The sequence below is a fragment of the Amblyraja radiata genome, chromosome 17 (assembly GCF_010909765.2).
Source record: "Amblyraja radiata isolate CabotCenter1 chromosome 17, sAmbRad1.1.pri, whole genome shotgun sequence".
NCBI lineage: Eukaryota > Metazoa > Chordata > Chondrichthyes > Rajiformes > Rajidae > Amblyraja > Amblyraja radiata.
This window is the reverse complement of record NC_045972.1, coordinates 43,247,386-43,264,441: the sequence shown is the minus strand read 5'-3', so window position 1 is coordinate 43,264,441 and position 17,056 is coordinate 43,247,386. Positions and strand designations below refer to the sequence as shown.

General features: G+C 41.1%; 1 protein-coding gene across 1 annotated transcript in view; it reads left to right on the top strand.

Moving 5' to 3' along the window:
* Window positions 1-17,056, top strand: part of fto (FTO alpha-ketoglutarate dependent dioxygenase) — a 296,064-nt gene that overhangs the window by 31,979 nt on the left and 247,029 nt on the right. The window lies entirely within an intron of this gene.

Below are 17,056 nucleotides of genomic sequence, written 5' to 3'. Positions count from 1 at the left end.
TGTTAATCTTTCATCGTTGACAATGCTTTGAAAGGTAAGAATTAACCTGAAATACAACACCTGTTTTATTTTTGCTTTAATGCTTCTCTCCAATCTACGTATGAGAACTAACTCCAGTAATCCAATTACTGGAAAGAAGGAACAATCCTCTCCTTACCAAAAACATTCCCCAGTTAGCACAAATACTATAATTAACAATTTAAGGATTAGCTTAATTTCATTTATTTGTCTCTATCCAGCTTCCTATTTGTTTTTACTGAAAATGTTAAATGTACTATATGTTTATCATTGATAGTGACATTTAACTAACAAAACGATTACATAATTTAATGCTACTGTACAGCATGTTAAGCAGTTGTCTATCATTGTTCCTCTCATCCACAGCAATCCATATAATTGTTTCTATACTCTTATAATTGAAAATAATTTAAAAATTTGGTTCACAGGTTAAAGACATTATGTCAGGTAGAGACTTATTATGCAGTGATGTGTGAAGGCTGCACTGTTGTAGATATGTGGTGGCTATTACACAATTGCTAAAATCTCATGCTTGGACTCCTGAGGAATCCACATTCTATTGGCAAATTGGGCACAGAAAGATTTCCTTCAAACTATATTTCTGTCCTTGTGGGTACCTCTGGGATTATCATGTGGTATAGGGAGCTTGTTTCCAAATTTTTCTCAGCACAATTAGCTCAGTAACATTTGCTGTGCATTAATATCTTTTATGAAGCAAAAATACAGTCTTGGTTTACACAATTTACTATCAGTGTCTGATTGCAAAACCCATTTAATGATATTTAAACCTATATAAATGGTTCAATTAACTCGCTCTTTTTTTAAACGCTCTTCTAAGTGCCTGCCTTTGACTTTGATGTTTATAAATTATGTAGCATGCTTAACAATACTTGTCGGTAGTACTCTTATCATAGTCTTAACCTAATAGGAGTAAGCTCTGTCGTTTATTCAGGTGCTATTAAAAACAGATTAGTAAGAATTTGGCTTGATAATAAATGTTGATAACATTTTTTTGTACAGTCATTATGGCATGGACCTTGCTGATAAATCCCAGAGGTTTCAAGTAGAACTTCCCAGATTTATCCATCAAAACGAAGATAAATCTGGGAATTCCTTGTATGTGTTGTAAAGCTTGGAAGTCTTAAACTTACTGACAAATTTGAAATGCCCTATCTTTTACGTCACGAAGATCAGTTTTGTTGGGATTCCGTAGCAGTTACATTGGGGAATTGTTTTGCAACCTTGCACCAGGTTGGACCTAGTGCCCACCTCTCCATTGGGTTTAATGAAGATTGCGGGGCTGTGAAGTAAAGGGGAAGGCAAGATTTAAAAATATATATTATTTAGTATAATATTTGCAATGTCCTTTTGAGTGTTTTAGCTAATTTATTAAAAAAATATTCCTGATTTTTTATAAACTCTACACCATTTTAATTGTTTTAAATGTCAGAGACATAAGCTGTTATTTATAACCCCCTTACTGATTTGGCAGCTGGCAAAGACAAATGTCAGACTTTGCCAGTAGATAAAGCTTTCATGAGTGAATTAGCTTTACTGCACTGTTGAAGACTCCAGCACCATTCATGCCACACTGTCCGAGTTCTGGGGACTTAGGGCCAGTTAGGTTGATCCACTCCATATGCACAAAGTAAACACAATGATTATGGCTCTTTGCCAGCATGATCTGGCCAGTCATTTCTGGTGCTTGTTCAAAATGCAGTTACTGGACAATAATGGCAAAGTTAAGCAGGCTGAAATATACATAATTTATGGACTCATAATTCATGATAACAAATCTGATTTTAAGGACTGCAAGTATATCTTGACATACACATATTATCGTAGCTCCGATTTTTTTTCCAAATACAGAAGCAATCTCTACGCTAACTAAAATTTAGGAATTAAGAATTACTAATTCTTTAAGAATTAAAGAACTAAGAATTAAATATTTAATTTCGGCAATGTTGACTGTGTTTTCAAGCATTCTCTTTTCTTTTTTTCAATCAAATATAATCTTCAAAAATTGAAATTTCAGGTGCAGCTTAAATAATTAAAAATTAAATGTCCCTGCCGACTATGATCAGATGGAGATTTAACACACTCTTGTGCTTTTCCTTTTTTTTCCTGAAATGAGCAATTGGCTTGGTGTTTTGAGGTTAGTCATTTTCCTCGTACAGGAAATGCACCTGCTTTCAACATTTACAGAAGGCACAAAGCTTCTGTTAACGAAAGTAGTGCACCTGCTGTAAGAGGATGCACAAATGTGAAGGGAACTTGAAAATAGATTATGCTGTCAAGACATTTAGAATGATACCATAGCTTTATTGATAGAGTCTGTTGGGGTGAGGCTCAGGGGCATAATACCAGCAAAAAGAGGTCTCGTAAAAATTATCTATCATTTTAACTTCCTATTATCATTACTTAAAGTGTTAAATCATGTGTGACAAATCTAATGCTGAACTGTGCAAGTAAATTGTCGATACTGTTTCATTAACATGTAGCAAGGTAAATGAATGATTTTCTCTTAAATTAAAACATTTGCAGATCTTAAACATAAAACAGAATATCTTAGAAACAGGAGTTTGCAAGACAAAACATTTTTGTTGATACAAAAACAAGTTTAGTTTAAATGTTATTTAACTTTCATCCTCCTAGGGCCAGATAAATTCACACATGCATGATAACTTTATGTGGGAACCAAAAACTGAAGCTTTTGATAAACGGGAAGGGGCAAAGGCATTTGACTTGGAACACGAAACCTATTTAATAACATTGCAGGAAAGAATATAAAGTGTTGTTTTCTTAGTGCGGTTTTTCGCTTACTTGATTGAGGGCTACAATGATGACTAGCATGACCTGACTTACTTCCTTGGGCTGAATGTCTCTACAGATTGCAACTCAGAAGTTGTCAGCTTTGAGGATCTGTGCAGGCCTAAGGCTGTGCTATGCGGACAGATTTGTTCAGGTGTGAATTATCACTCTGAGGGACATTAAGCACATTGCCAGAATCCTTTATCTACTTTTCGTAACACATCCATTGCAGTGTTTATGCATGAGACACATATTGACTTCATTGGACTATTTCAGGCTGTGATGAATACTCAAATACAACTTGCTCCCAGTGCTATTGACCTCCTGTGGATGATTTGTAGTGCATCTTTAACTCTACTGCCGAATAAGACACAACAAATAAAAAAATAGGTTTGTGCCACATGTCATGTTACAGACAGGTCAGATTTCTGTAGCAAAATGTCTTGCCAAGGTAAGGTAGAATGTGGAGTCCTGAAGGTAGAATAATGAGGTCTACTAAGGGAATTTTCTGGTTTTCATTTTTCAAAAAGTCAGTCTAGTAGCTCAGAACTGGACATCCATAAGGAAACATGGGTTATCAGCAACAGCTGAATTGTGCTCGAATTCAAGTCAAGAGTGTTTAATTGTCAGCTATGCCAACAATGGAACAATGACATTCCTACTTACGACACTATAACAGGCCTGTAAACTCAAATCATACAGAAACTGAAATGAATAAAAAAATCAATAAATTAATCACCACAAAAAACACATAACCCTTCTTGTAACCAAAGATAGTTCATAGAAGTTCATAATTAATCATTGTGTTGTATAGTGTTTAGTAACCTGGTAGTTGTCGGGAAGAAGCTATTTTTTTTAACCTGGTGGTCACGGTTTTCAGACTCGTATATCTTTTTCCTGATGGTATCAGTGAAATGAGAGTGTGGCCAGGGTGATGTGGGTCTTTGATGATGTTGCCTGACTTTTTGAGGCAGCACCTCTGATAGATCAACAGAAACCCTATTGTGTCATATCTTTCATCACTCCACCAATATTATTAGCCAAGGGTCCAGTTCTGGTTGACTGAAAGGATTTAAAAATTATGGCAGGAGCAGAAGCAAGCGTACCTAATATTGACTTGCAGGCCTTCTTACAACACAAAAGCAGTATGCAATAGGGAAAACAATATGATCAAAGGACTGCTGACCTGTCACAACCAGATGTGAATACTGGCAGACACATAGGCAAGCAACAATCGGAAGAGACTCAAGTACAAGTTCATTCTCAACAATAGTCAAATCCAGCACATGAGCATTTGCAGTTGCATGCCAGTTTCATATTAGCTTCCTTTTGAAGTCGGAGGCCAAATTAGTTCACTCCACATTATTTCAAGAAACCCATCACAGCTATAGTGCTGAAAATCTATGTTGGGAAACTCAATGCACTACTAACCCAGCATTATAATGCTGCCATCCACCAGAAAATATTGAAAAATAACTAAGTATATGCCATTAACAAAAAGCAGGATAAATATAATCCGGCTAAATTGCCACAATCTTTTCTCCACCTTCAGGAAATTGATAGAATATGAATCGACAGTACTTGCTGTCAATAACATTTCGAGTGCTGCCCAGATTGTGCTTCAGTGGCACGGTTCTGCTCTAGATTGTGTTATTGTCTTGACCCAAGAAGGGCCAAAGAACTGAGTTCCCGCCTCTGACATCAAAACAGATATGGTTGAATATGTTATAAATTAGCCTTGGTAAATGCAATTGATGCAAAGATCACTCCATTGGTTTGAGTTATGCATCATAAGTGCCTTAGTTACAAGAGCAAGTCAGAGGCTTTACATCCCATGGCAATGACTCACCCCCGACTCCCACAAACCTTACCATCATCTTCAAGGTATAAATGGACACAAATTATCCTGGATTATCTAGCTCAGACAATCCTGAATCTTAACACCATAGGGAATAAGGTAGTTTGCTTTATTAATGCCCCTTCTACCAATTTAAATATGCATTCTTTCCACCATCAGTACAATGAGGTTGCAAGAACACACCATATATTAAAAAATGCACAAATTACTCACTATGACTTCTTCAACAGCCCCTTCAAACTTGTAACTTCTACCATGAAGAGGAAAAATGGTAGTTTCTTAATCACTCATCCAGACTTTGATATATTTTGCCATTCCTACAAAGTGGCTGGGTCTAAATTCTGGGTGCTCTTCCTTTGCAAGAAGAACTTAAGCAGTTCAAGAGTTAACATAAGACCACTCTCCCAAGACTGAATAGGAAAGGGCAATATACATCCTTGCCAATGACACCCCCAATTTATGTGTGCGCCGACATCTACCATCTAAAATTAGCTGGAAAATTAGATACAGCTTAATATTTAAAAAAAGTGACTTTAAATTCAATATCTGATTCTGAATTCAGTTTAAAATATTTACAGAGTTGAGTGAACTTAAGTGTTGCTAAATTGCTGTATTCCATCCCGAGATGGGAAAATACATGTTGGTCTCTGAAGCTGTGAACTGCTACTTACTTATTCAGTCGCCCATCTGGTATAGCTTGACTTAACATTTTTTTCATGGAATTTGCGAGTAGCTTGATGTATTTGACATCTGCGTGACAGCTTCCTTGTATTTGAAAGGAGCAGTATGCTGCAATAACCCTGCTTGTATATTTGTCTATGCATCAGGCTGAGGAGCAGCACTTAGCCATAAATGACAATCAATTGTGAGCAAGTACTAAAACTCAAGTGTAGTTTTTGTTGTTATTTTGGTATAGGTTGAATTTTTGACATGGACAGGAATGTGTGCCGTGATTCCTATGTTTTCCTGGCTTCCATAATTCTTTTGTGCTTGTAAGCTGTAAGGAATGATGAAAGCTGTAGAACTACAACATAATGGAGACATGAGACTGCAGATGCTGGAATCTAGAGCAACTTGCAATCTGCTGGAGGAACTCGGTGGATCGAGCAGCATCTGGGGAGGTGGGGATGGGATGCAGGGTTTGGACCCACAATGTCGACAATTCCCCCCCCCCCCCCTCTCTCCCTCTCTCTCTCTCTCTCTCTCACACACACACACACAGCTTGACCCATTGAGTTCCTCCAGCCGTAAGTTTGATGTTGCAAACATAATGAAATTATTTATTTGCAGTTTAATATCTATATAATTAAAAGTCTCATCTTGACCACTTCCTGTCTGCGCTGTATATTGATTTTAGAAAATACGTTACCATATATCACTATGGATCTTGGCCATTTTACTCACAGTCCTCCGCTGAGCAGGCCCCGAGGATTTTACCCACTGATGAAAAATAAGAAAGTTATGAGTGTTTAAAAAACCTTGAGATCCTCTCGTCTGTCAATCACTGCGAAGAAGGTAACGCCCCTTCCGGGGGGGGGGGGGGAGGGGGGGGCAAGACTGTAAAACTCCAGATGCCTGAACATGACTCAGTCACTCTGCAAGAGAGAGAGAGAGAGAAGCCACGACTCATTCTAGGTTGTGAATCAACTGAACTGTGAGTCTGCAATATACTTGCAATAAATGATTGTTAGCCCTTAATGAAAATGAAATGAGTTGTTTGGCCTGCCCTATGCTTGAAACTGCAATGGCAATGGAAGTGAAGCGAAAATGCAATCAGCTGTTTGGCTTGGCCTGCCCTGTGCTTGAAACTGCAATGGCAATGGAAGTGAAATGAAAATGCAATCAGCTGTTTGACTTGGCCTGCCCTGTGCTTGAAACTGCAATGGCAATGGAAGTGAAATGAAAATGCAATCAGCTGTGTGGCTTGGCCTGCCCTGTGCATGAAACTGCAATGGCAATGGAAGTGAAATGAAAATGCATTCAGCTGTTTGGCTTGGCCTGCCCTGTGCTTGAAACTGCAATGGCAATGGAAGTGAAATGAAAATGCAATCAGCTGTTTGCCCTGCCCTGTGCTAGAAACTGCAATGGCAATTGAAGTGAAATGAAAATGCAATCAGATGTTTGGCCTGCCCTGTGCTTGAAACTGCAATGGCAATGGGAGTGAAATGAGAATGCAATCAGCTGTTCGACCTGCCCTGTGCTTGAAACTGCAATGGCAATGGAAGTGAAATGAAAATGCAATGAGCTGTTCGGCCTGCCCCGTGCTTGAAACCGCAATGGCAATGGAAATGAAATGAAAATGCAATGAGTTATTTGGCCTGCCCTGTGCTTGAAATGAAATGGAAATGAAATGAAATGAGTTTCTTGGCCAGCCTGAAACCACTAATTTTGGTCCACAAGGCCCCTATTAGCCAAGAAACCAGTCCCTTTTGCCCAAAATGCCCGTATTAGCCCCGGAAGAGCATTTTGGCTCAAAAGGCCCATGCCAGACCAGGAAACGTCTTTCACTGAGATTTCACTCCATCATTTTTTTTTTTTAAGAGCCCCTTCGGCCCATCAGGCATGTATTAGTCCAGGAGGAGTTCCGTCGGCCCATCAGTAAGTATTCCCCCTGCAAGTATTAAACCTCACCCCAGTATTTTTCTCCCTCCCTCCATTGGCTCCCTGTGAGATCCAGGCCAGGATAGACTTTCCTCCTTCATTGCTGTGATCTGCAGAAAAAGATGAAATATGTCTAAAATTGATTCTCCACACTCTCCCCCTTCTCTCTCTCACAGATTCTCTCAACTGTTTTGGGCAGAATTTCTGGTAGTTTCTGACCTGCCAGCCCACCAGGCCTGAGTGACTGAGCTTGCCAGCCCACCAGGCCTGGGTGACTGAGCTGCCAGCCCAGCAGGCCTGAGTGTCTGAGCTGCCAGCCCACCAGGCCTGAGTGACAGAGCTGCCAGCCCATGAATCCATTTGGCCCACAATGTCTATACTAGCCATCTTGAAACCAGTTACTTCGTCCCACAACACCCATACTAGTGCTCCAGAAAGCCTCCCTCCCCACTGGCCAACAATATTGGATTTGGTGAAGAGGTGGAATATTGTGTTGGAGGACCAGCCCTCCCGTGTGAACATGGGACCCGACGGATCCCACTTAGTCTAGTTTTATTATAGATTTTAACAGCTTTTCGTAATGAAATCACCATTATTTGGGTTTTCCTACAAATAAGAAAGAATGAAAAACTTGTTCTACCAGATAAAGCACTACAATGGAATGACACAAACTTACAATTTCATTTTGCCCCCAGACTTGATCTACCATGTTTCTTTGAAAGTGCAAAGTAAAAAAGGATTGTGGAGCCTTCCACAAAAGAACGAGTGCCAGTCGGCTCTGACCTTATTCGTGACTCTGATCTTATTCGGCAACTGAGCATTTAACTTATGAGAGATAACAGCAGGAACGTTGGAGTGTAAGCACAATTGGACAGGATGATAAAGGTGTGTGGGATGCTTGCTTTCATTGAATGCAAAGTTGTGTAGAGAAGTTGGGAAGTTATACTTTAGCTGTAGAAATGTTTTGTTTTGGCCACTTTTGGAGTATAGTGTACAGTTCCAAGAATTGTACAGTTACAGGAATTGAATTCAATAGGTTTATTGGCCAAGTATTCACATACAAGGAATTTGCTTTGGTGCTCCACCCGCAAGTGACAACATGACATACAGTGACAGTTAAGAATGATACATAAAACATTAAACAATAATAAAACATTATTGATTAAACATGTGAATTAAATAAAATACCAGAGCAAAATACCAGACTACAGATTTTTGGTTATTGAGTAGAGCTACTACTCGTGGAAAAAAACTGCTTTTATGTCTGGGTGTGGCAGCTTTGACAGTCCGGAGTTGCCTTCCAGAGGGAAGTGATTCAAAGAGTTTGTGGCCAGGGTGAGAGGGGTCAGAGATGATCTTACCCGCTCGCTTCCTGGCCCTTACAGTGTACAGTTCGTCAATGGAGGGAAGGTTGCAGCCAATAACCTTCTCAGCTGACAGGAAAATTCGCTGCAGCCTCCGGGTGTCGTGCTTAGTGGCTGAGCCAAACCAGACCATGATGGAGAAGGTGAGGACAGCCTCTACGATGGCCGTATAGAATTGGACCATCATTGCTTCCTCAGCTGCCGCAGGATGTACATCCACTGTTGTGCCTTTTTGACTGCAGTCAATGGTAGCCCCCCATTTAAGGTCCTTGGAGATGATGGTTCCCAGGAACTTATAAAGACTCCACAGATGTGTCTGTAGTGTTGTTGATGGTGAGTGGGGTGAGGGGAGGGGGAGCTCTCCTAAAGTCCACAATCAATTCCACTGTCTTAAGAGCATTGATCTCCAGGTTGTTGTGATGGCACCAGGTCGCCAGCTGTGTCACTTCCTGTCTGTAGGCAGATTCTTCCCGATCCTGGATCAGTCCAATCAGGGTTGTGTTGTCTGCAAACTTGAGAAGCTTGACAGAGGAGTCAGTGGAGGTGCAGTCATTGGTGTAGAGAGAGTAGAGGAGAGGGGAGAGTACGCATCCTTGCGGTGCTCGAATGCTGAGGATTTGCGGGCCCGAGATGTGCTTTCCCAGCTTCACATGCCGCTTCCTGTCTGTCAGGAAGCTGGAGATCCACCAACAGAGGGGTTCAGGCACAGTCAACTCGGAGAGTTTGGAGTGTAGTAGCTCTGGCACAATGGTGTTGAATGCAGAGCTAAAATCAACAAACAAAATCCTCGCATAGGTCCCCTGGCGGTCTAGGTGCTGGAGGATGAAGTGCAGGCCCTGGTTGACTGTCATCCATCGATCTATTGGCCCGATATGCAAACTTTGTGATATTTTTTAGCTTGGCCAGCATAAGCCTTTCAAGGGTCTTCATGACTACAGAGGTCAGTGCGACAGGCCTGTAGTCATTAAGACCAGTAATTCTTGCCTTTTTGGGTACAGGGACAGTACAGGTTTGCAGGGACTGGTTGAAAATGTCTGGTGCCAGTTCAGCACAGAGCTTGAGAGTAGAGGGGGAAACATTGTCCGGTCCTGGAGATTTCCGGCTTTTCTGTCTTCTGAAAAGCCTCTCCACCTCCTCTATTTTTATTGTTGATGATGGAGAAGTGATGTTGTGCAGCACGGAAGGTGTGAGTAATTGGATGTGATGTGGTGATTGGAGAGGGGTGGGTGGGAAATGGTCCAGTCTTTTAGACTGGAGTCTTGCTTTAAGTATGTGTGAAGTGGTGAATGGGGAGGAATGGATGAAGGTGGGCTTAGTCTTTACAGACTGAGGCCAGGGGCTGTGAGTGGGTGTGAAGTGTTGGTTAGAGTGGGAAAGGGTCCAGTCTTTTCAGACTGGAGTCTTGCTTTAAGGAAGGATGTGCAGCTTTGGGAAAGGTGTAAAATAGGTTCATTGGGATGTTGCCTGGATTAGAAACTACTAGCTAAAGGAAAGACTAATGGGACTGTTATCTCTGGAGCATCAGAAGCCAAGGGGCAACCTAATAAAAGTAGATAAAATTATTATGGGTAGATGGAGTCTTTTTCCCCAGGGTGGAAATGTAAAATGTCGGAGAGCATCGATTTATGGTCGGGGGGGGGGGGGGGGATTTAAAGGAGATTTATGGAGAGAGACAGCACAGACATTGTGGGCCGAAGGGCTGCTTCCTGTGGTGTACTGTTCCATGTTCTGGCTGGTAAGTCAAGCAAGAATACACGAGGAGGTTAAATAGAATTGCTAATTTTCCTGTATGCCCATTGATCAGTCGTGGTTATTTCTGTGTGTTTTCATGTCCCAATTATTAGTGCTGCTATGTTTGAAACCTAAAAAAATTACAATAAAAGAGTCATTTGAATGTGTGCCAGTTGAAAAAGGACAACGTAGCCTTGAGGTTACTGTTCTTGAAGTACAAATGCAAGTGCAGTTTAAATGTAATGAAGGTTTCTATCTCAATTTCCCTTTTACACGATGAGTTTCAGACCTACCCCCCTCTGGGTGAAAAACTGTTAAATTTCTTCCCTCCAATCCTTTAAGCAGTTACTTTCAATCAATACCATCTGGTTTATGACCTCTCTGAGAAGAGAATTGGGTCCTTTCTATTATATTATATGAGATTTCATATAATTTTATACACCTTAACTAAGTCTCTCCTGAGCCAAGTCTGTTCCAAAGAAAATATCCAACCTTTCCTCGTAAATACAATTTTCCAATCCTGGCAATATTCTTGTAAATCTCCTCAGCAACTCTGTTTCAGTACAATCACTTCTTTCCTGAAATGTAAAGAGTTAGTTTGACACTATTACATTGAAGCTTTTGTCCTGTTGAGGCACTTGGTTCAATGATCATAACATTGTTCACGACAAGTAAAATTTCACCAAGGATTCTTGAATTGTTGGGCAAAGAGTGCACCTTTTGAGCTTAGAGCGCAAGCCAAATATTTTTCTGGTGCAAGTTAATAGTTGCTCAACATGCAAAATTACATCAAATGGTATGGAATATTAATTTCATTTTACTTGCACAAAATTCAACTACATCTAAAAGGTCTTCAAGAACACTGATGCTACACCTTCGGTATTTGTGTTCACTTAATAGTCTTATTTAGTTTATTGTCACGTGTATCGAGGTACAGTGACAAGCTTTTGTTGCGTGCTGACCAGTCAGTGGAAAGACAATACATGATTACAATCGAGCCACCCACATTGTACAGGTACATGATAAATGGAATAACGTTTAGCGCAAGATAAAGACATTCAAGTTCAAGTGAGTTTATTGTCATGTGTCCCTGTATAGGACAATGAAATTCTTGCTTTGCTTAAGCACACAGAAAATAGTAGGCATTTACTACAAAACAGATAAATGTGTCCATATACCATGATATAAATATATACACACATGAATAAATAAACTGGTAAAGTGCAAATAACAGAAAGTGGTTATTAATAATCAGAGTTTTGTCCGAGCCAGGTTTAATAGCCTGATGGCTGTGGGGAAGTAGCTATTCCTGAACCTGGTTGTTGCAGTCTTCAGGCTCCTGTACCTTCTACCTGAAGGTAGCAGGGAGATGAGTGTGTGGCCAGGATGGTGTGGGTCTTTGATGATACTGCCAGCCTTTTTGAGGCAGCGACTGCGATAAATCCCCTCGATGGAAGGAAGGTCAGAGCCGATGATGGACTGGGCAGTGTTTACTACTTTTTGTAGTTCGATTCAAGTCCGATTTAAAAAAAAAAAAAAAAAAAAAAAAGTCCAAGGGTCATCAATGAGGTAGATAGTAGTTCAAGACTGCTTTCTAGGATGGTAAGGATGGTTCAGTTGTCTGATGACAGCTGGGAAAAAACTGTCCACACTTTAGCCACAATTGCGATGCCGGAAGACTGGAAAATAGCCAATGTTGTTCCTTTGTTTAAGCAACAGGGACAAACCAGATAATCATAGGTTGGTGACCAAAGATCACCAAGGCAGTAATTATACATAGGGTACAAGTGTTATCTTGCAGGATCAAAGGTGTGAGGATTTCATACCAGCAGTAGCCCAAACTTTATCTTTTTGAAGAGATCCTCCTTCTGCTGGACTTATTTTTCCATTGTATTGATGTCCTGATGACAACACAGGATACTGATTTACTTGTACGTATGTAGCTCTGGAAAGCCAGGGAAGTGTCCAACCATCCAAGAAAATTACCCTGGTTCAAGAAAATTAGTATGATGGGTGATGGGTATATCAATGTTTAATTCATCGATAATGGGATCATTTTCTCTTTAATGGGAAAGCAAAATCTGTGGTTGGTGGAAATCTGAACTAACAAAAAAAAAGTTAGAAATGGAAATACTCGGCATCTGTGGTAAGAGAAACTGTGTTGATGTTGCAGGTTAACAATTTGAAGATTCTCTTTTAACTTGGAATTCTTCTTCTAATCTTTGAAGATAGAAAGCCCATGAATTCACGCAACAGAACAATATACTTGGGCAATTCTACAAGGTCATAATTGTGTAGATGGGTATAACAGTGGCCCAGGGTGTACTGCAAAATTAAGATGATCCCAGAACTGAATTGTGATCTGTGCCAAACTTACCAATCTCAGTAAGTCGAATCTGGTTTAGTTTAGAGATAGAGCGTGGAAACAGCCCCTTCGACTCACCGTGTCTGCTCTGACCAACGATCACTCATACACTAGTCCTATCCTACACACTAGGGACAATTTACAGAGGTCAATTAACCTAGAAACCGCACGTCTTTCAGATGTGTGAGGAAGCTGGATCACCTGGAGAAAACCCACGCGGTCACAGGAAGAACGTGCAAACTCCGTGCAGACAGCACACATAGTCAGGATAGAACTCGGGTCTCTGGTTCTGTAAGGCAGCAAGTCTACTGGTGCGCCACCATGTTGGTGTTAAGGAGGATGCACAAATAATTTGAGGATCTCAAGAGGATGACAAAAATACTTCTGATTGTTGTCCAGCAGCTCCAGATGTAAACACTGGAAAGGAGATGTGGAAAGAAAAGTTATGCGTTAAGTATCCTTGGCCTGCAAGGTTCACAGTTTAAGCTCACACTTGGACGATGATCATTTGGCAAAAGTACTGCAAAGCTAACAGCTAATATGAAATTATGCCAAAAATGTGTCACACCCTTCAGCAGGAGAGGGATAAGGGAGAAAAAGAAAACAACTGGACATAATCAAAATGGAAAAAAAAAAACTGCTTTCCACGCATGATTTAAAATGTTGCCCTTATTACCCACACAAACTAATGATTTAATTTCTGTTACTTTCTAAAATGCGTAATGTGACTACGACCGAAAATGGTTTCACATCTTTAGGATGTCCTGAAGCAGTTTACAGCCAGTGAAACACTTTTGAGATGTCATCACTGCTTTATAAAGAAAACATGGCAGTTAATTTGTGCATGGCAAAGCCAACCAAAAAAACAGCCAGGCCATCTGTGTTTTTGAACTGGAAATATTGGTTGTTTTAATTATGTTACTTCTGTATACTTTTGTATGGATGTCTGTATCTACTTCTATATATATATATCTGTATCTAAATGGGAAATGCCTGAAAAAATGGCAGTGAAAATGTGACTTTAAATACCCTAAGACGTAACATAGTAAATGTCCTATTGTCTTATGAAAAAGCTTTGGGAAACCGAGATTGTTAGCACCTGCTTTTTTTTTTGCCCATCAAGCTCCATAAAAATTGTCATAAGCATTTTAAAATAGTGAATTTTGTCAGTGGCCACATTCATGAAGGCATTGGCAAATAGGCAATGGGTGCAGGGTAGGCAAGATGTTCCCATTTTCAACTTCAACACTCCACCCACTCTCTGCACAAATGAACATGCATTAGGATGGACATGAACTAGACTAAGTGGGACCCGTTGGGTCCCATGTTCACATGGGAGGGCTGGTCCCCAACGCAATATTCCACCTCTCCACCAATTCCAATATTGGTGGCCAGTAGGGCGGAGAGTGGGCTTTCTGAGGTGCTAGTATGGGTGTTGTGGGCCAAAGGGACTGGCTTCCAGAGGGCTAGTATGGACATTGTGGGCCAAATGGATTCTTGGGCTGGCAGCTCAGTCACTCAGGCCTGGTGGGCTGGCAGCTCAGTCACTCCGGCCTGGTGGGCTGGCAGCTCACTCACTCAGGCCTGGTGGGTTGGCAGCTCAGTCACTCAGGCCTGGTGGGCTGGCAGCTCAGTCACTCAGGGCTGGTGGGCTGGCCACTCAAAAACTGCCAGAAATTCTGCCCAAAACAGGTCAGAGACTGAGAGAGAGAGAAGAGGGAGAGGGTGGAGAATCAATTTTAGATATTTTTCATCTTTTTTTTGTAGATCACTGCATTGAAGGAGGAAAGTCTATCCTGGCCTGGATCTCACAGGGAGCCAATGAAGGGAGGGAGAAAAATACTGGGGTGAGGTTTAATACTTGCAGGGGGAATACTTACAGATGGGCTGAAGAGATTCCTCCTGGGTTAGTACAGGCTTGATGGGCCGAAGGGGCTCTTTAAAAAAGAATCTGTGAAATCTCAGTGAAAGGCACTTTTTTGGACTTTTCCTGGCGTGGCACGGGCCTTTTGGGCCAAAATGTTGCTCCTGCGCTAATACGGGCATTTTGGGCAAAAGGGGCTGGTTTCTCGGCTAATAGGGGCTTGTGGGCCGAAATTAGTGCTTTCAGGCAGGCCAAACAACTCATTTCAATTTCAAGCACCGGGCAGGCCAAACAACTCATTTCATTTCCATTTCCATTTCCATTTCAATTTCAAGCACAGGGTAGGCCAAACAGATCATTGCATTTTCATTTCATTTCCATAGCAGTTTCAAGCACAGGGCAGGCCAAACAGCTCATTGCATTTTCATTTCATTTCCATTTCCATTGCAGTTTCAAGCGCAGGGCAGGCCAAGCAGCTCATTGCATTTTCATTTCTATTGCAGTTTCAAGCACAGGACAGGGCAAACAGCTCATTGCATTTTCATCTAATTTCCATTTCCATTGCAGTTTAAAGCACAGGGCACGCCAAACAGCTCATTGATTTTCATTTCATTTCCATTTCCATTGCAGTTTCAAGCACAGGGCAGGCCAAACAGCCCATTGCATTTTCATTTCATTTCCATTTTCATTGCAGTTTCAAACACAGGGCAGACCAAACAGCTCATTTCATTTTCATTAAGGGCTAACAAATCATTTATTGCAAGTACATTGCAGACTCACAGTTCAGTTGACTCACAGCAGACTCAGAGTTGTGGCCTCTCCCTCGCGATCTTCCAGAGTGACTGACTCACGTCCAGGCATCCGGGGTTTTATTGTCCTCCCCCCACCCTCCCGGAAGGGGTGTTACCTTCACCATGGTGATTGACAGGCGAGAGGACCAATCAGTTGATCTCAAGAATTTTTAAACACTCATAATCTTTTTATTTTTCATCGATCGTAAAAATCCTCGGGGCTGTCTCGGCGGAGGAGGACTGTGAGTAAGATGGCCAAAAATCATAGCGATATAGGGTAGCGGTTTTTCTAAAATGGCAAGATGAGACTTTTAGTTATATAGATATATATATTTGCTTCCTTTTACAGTTACGTCTGTTGCTAGTTTCTACAGGGAATGGTGTGATGGCTGTAGAAGAACATTTTGCAGATTTCACAGCTTTTCATGAGTGTGCGGTAGGCATTCTTCTTAAATCTGGCATAACTAGGGGAATGAGCGAAGCAAAAAGAAGAATGTTTCCTGGCAAAAGTTTATCTCATTAGGTTGTTAAGAAAACACATTTTCTATCTGAAGATCAGCAGGGGGAAATTGTGTCACACCACTGCATTCCATTAAAAAAAAATTCTGACACCAGTCACCATTGCATCTGATGCCACAGTGCAGGGAAAATACAGCCATGTGGGTGGCAGTGTTAGCTACCGATGAACTCTCGTGTGCCTGACTGAGTATGCAAGCGGAATTATTTGTAAAATGTTGTGATTTGTTTTGCACTATTGTGCAAAGAAGAACACTGGAAATACATTTGCCAGCTATATGGAAAGCACCTGAGAAGCAGGAGAATGAAGAACAGCTGGAGGAAAAGAAAGAGGGATATAACAAGTAACCTGGATGTCCTTTTTCTGACCTTGAGTACACTAACAACATTTAAAAGACACATGAATGGGTACATGCATAAGAAAGGATATGGGCCAAATATGGGCAAATAGGACCGACTTAGATGTGGCATCTTGGTCAGAATGGACAAGTTCGGTTGAAGAGCTTGTTTTTAAAATGCTCTGGCGAGTACATAACCTTAGTTTACTGAGAACTATCATCTTCGCTGGTAACAGTCCATGATCGTGATGGACTGGTAACAATAAGGGAACGGTTGAAGTGGGAAGGGAATCAGGTGTGTGCTCCGTTGGTCTCCCACTATTTTGTGAAGTGAATCACCAGACATCTAAATAACATTGGCTTCCTCCAGCTGCAGGATGCCACTGACTGGGCATGTGTTGCTTTGTCGGTGGCTTGTATGGTTCAGCAACCAAGAAGGATTTTACTTCTCAATTATCCAGGTGGTGCTTGGTTTTTGTCTGACCATTGCAATGTTCTGACTATAGTCTTTTCTTATGTGCTAGGTCAATCACTGCAAACAGGTTATTTGAGCCTCACCTCAGTTGCTGATACCCCACAATTATCTACTCTCACTCCACTCTTGGTCTCTTGAAGAAACAGGGAACTGCCTTTGGGATTTCTCCATCAAGACCATCATATAATGTCTGGAAAATCATGCAGCCTGCTCTCTCCTAATTTGTGGTGTTCGTCAGTTTTTCTGCATTGGAATCACTGTAGAATTCCTGCTAATATGACTAGCCAATTAACTGCAATGTATTTCCAGTCAAGGTTAATTGTA